We start from the raw sequence: 3,057 nt of genomic DNA, 5'->3' as shown, positions 1-3,057 counted from the left end.
TCTCTTCGATTCATTAAAATGATGGTAAGGAAACTCTTTCACTAAGTAGATTTTAAGTAGATAGCAATTGTGATATTTGCAGTTCTCAAAATCGTTATTGGAGCGTGCGTGGTTAACCGGCACACTAGCATCGACTTATGAGAAATGGGAAAAGGTCTAAACAATTGAGACTATGATTACGACGTCCCTTTCCATAGTTCTGAAATTGTTTAGACACACCTGTATGCTATCTAAGGAAAGGTGTATGATTTTGATAAAGTTCTTATCAAGGCAATCTTGTCTTAGAAATCTGAACTTTGGTAAGAAAGTCAATAAAGTATTGATTTCTAGAAGTTCAACTGATTTCTGAGTACATGTCAAAGCTAGTGGGAGCATGAGTGTATTGCTAATAATCATCATGTTACTGGGAGCATGATAATTATGATAAGTATTACAAGTTAGCAATGTTAATTATAGATAACAAAAGTTTCAATTCGTGAGGTTGCGGGGATTCAAAAAGTTGTTTTGCTATAATTAAGGGAGACGAAATTATACTTCATGTCAATTCTAAAAAGAGTAGATTGAATTTATAATCATTCTAAAAAGCTTATATTGAGATTTTAATCACCTTTAGTCAAGAATATATATAAGAATTTCATGTTGGATTGGTTCAACTTAAGAAAATTCCATATATTGCATTCTCAAAATTCGATTATGATTACGGCATCCCTTTTCATAGTCAAATTTTGAGAATATGGAAAACAAAAAATTATTATGGCAGAAGACTGGTCTAGAACCATGTCTTTATGTGAAACATCATGAATCGTGTCCCGTTTACTTTGGGTACAAGATCGATTACATGTGCTATAATATTTATCCTTTTTGAATTTTCCAAATGCCTTGGGGCATTAAGGGGAACAATGTCTAGAATTGGATATGACTAAAGTGATTAAGCAATTATCGAGGACAATCTAAGGTTTACCAAAGATTGGTTGCTCAAGGACAGTTGGAAGTATACTGTTTATATTCGAAGGACCATATTGACATAGCCTGAAAAGAGCCAACTCTTGTTCAGAAGTGGTAGTCAAAATGGGAATATAGAGTTGTCTTCATAGGTGGAAGCAATATGTGTAAGGTTAAATAAACTTAATGCAAGAAGCATATTCAAAGCAATGCGCTTTGAATGTGAGACATCATTTCCATGGAATTGCTCTCCATTGGAATACTCTATAATGATTGTTGCCAAGTCTTTGTGGCTTTGTGCATAATCATTACAAGAGGAACAGTGCATATAAGTTTAAAATCTAAACAAATTTCGATAAATGTTAGGAATTCTTACATTTACGACAAGGATTTAGAAGTGTGAAAAGAGAATCATTGAACTTATGTTCAATCGATCTAGTTCATAAAGAAAAGGATCATAGACAAACATGGAGTTCATACTTGGTGTATGGTAAAGCTATTGTTTAGAAAAACATAGTGTACATGCTTGGAGCATGGGACACCTAGTGTTTTAATTCAAGTATTAAGTTGATAAAACCAAAACAATGAATAATGAGTAATCAGTATGGTGATAAATAAAAGTGGTTTATTTATATTCATAGGTTTTGATACCATATTAGATTCATTTATTCTTGTGTTTCACTTTGCATGTTTTGACTTCCATAATAGCTAGGTTATTCTTCCGGAATGACTAAGTTATTCAAAACATCCACAGTTGGTCATATGTTAGAAGTTGATATGAATCAAGACTGTCATGGGTTGGCTTGTAGAGGTCCAAGTTGGCGGACAAAGTTGTGCTACAACACTCATGAGTGTTCATAAGTTCTGAGTATTGGATTCAACCCGCGCTCATTTGAATCACTTCATGTATTTATCACAAGCGATCATGAGACGATTAATATCTTATATTCTTCAAACCTAGAGATATGAGTTGTTACTATGAGTTGGTTGTACATTGATTGCTCGAAAACGTATTCGGTAACTCGATGTTATAAAATATGCCTTTGTGTATCATTCAACAAGTAGTAGAACAAGCCATATGAGTCGAAGTTTATCCATGCCTTTTACCTTCTGGATAAAAGCGATATCTGTGGGCCCCTGGATGGTTTAATGATGACACATGTGAGTGCTTGGCCAAGCCAGGACTGATTTGATTTGTTCAATTAGTCAATCTTCATGAATCGGAAATCGGGAAACAACAAATGGATAGAGAGAATGCTTATAATCCATGTCTCAGTCCATATGATATCTAGAATGGAGGAATATATGATCCCTATCTAATGGACAAGTCATTGACAATGGTCAGAGTTCGTTGACAAGATCAGAGTTCGACAATGGCTTTAAGAGCTACGATTGCCAATTGGTTTTTGAAGTCATACTCAATAATAGTTTGAGACTTATCCAAGTGGAAAACTATTGGATTAATTTCTAAGTCCATAACTATATTTGGTATGTACTTGACCCGACCAGGCATGGTCCGTTTGGGTTGCACTTCACCGACACAATTTATATGGATAATCTTTTGAGAATACTATATTAATATATTATAAGTTCTAATATATTAATATATAATCATATTATTTAATTAGTACCGATGAAGAATTAATTTAGAATTAATTAAGTGATTAAAATGAACAAATTAAATATGGACTCTTAGATATATGTGTGTGATGGGCCAAGTTCATTTAGGTTGGGCGAAGTTTCATGGATAGTCCATGGAGTGTTTAACCTATGGATCATATGAAATGAAAGGTCATGGGTTTAACCCTAGTCTCCACACTATATAAAGATGTCCTTGGTTGGTGAAATTGGCACTACTGTGGGTACACTAAGAGGGCTAGCCGATTTCACTAGAGAGAACCAAAGTATTCTTATTCTCAAAGTCTTCCAAGGTGTTTTGGTGATTTGTGATTCCACTTGAGGCATCCACACTATTGGGGCTAAGCCATTAAAGCTTGAAGTCATCAAGCTACACCAAAAGGTATGTCATCTAACTAGTCTTTGTAGTAGAGTTGCCTCATAGTATGCTAGTTAGGATTAAAGCCTTGGAAAGTTCGTATTTGCATGTATAAGAGA

The sequence above is a fragment of the Lactuca sativa genome, chromosome 5 (assembly GCF_002870075.4).
Source record: "Lactuca sativa cultivar Salinas chromosome 5, Lsat_Salinas_v11, whole genome shotgun sequence".
Taxonomy (NCBI): domain Eukaryota; kingdom Viridiplantae; phylum Streptophyta; class Magnoliopsida; order Asterales; family Asteraceae; genus Lactuca; species Lactuca sativa.
The sequence above is the reverse complement of the archived record's forward strand: the minus strand, read 5'-3'. Positions refer to the sequence as shown.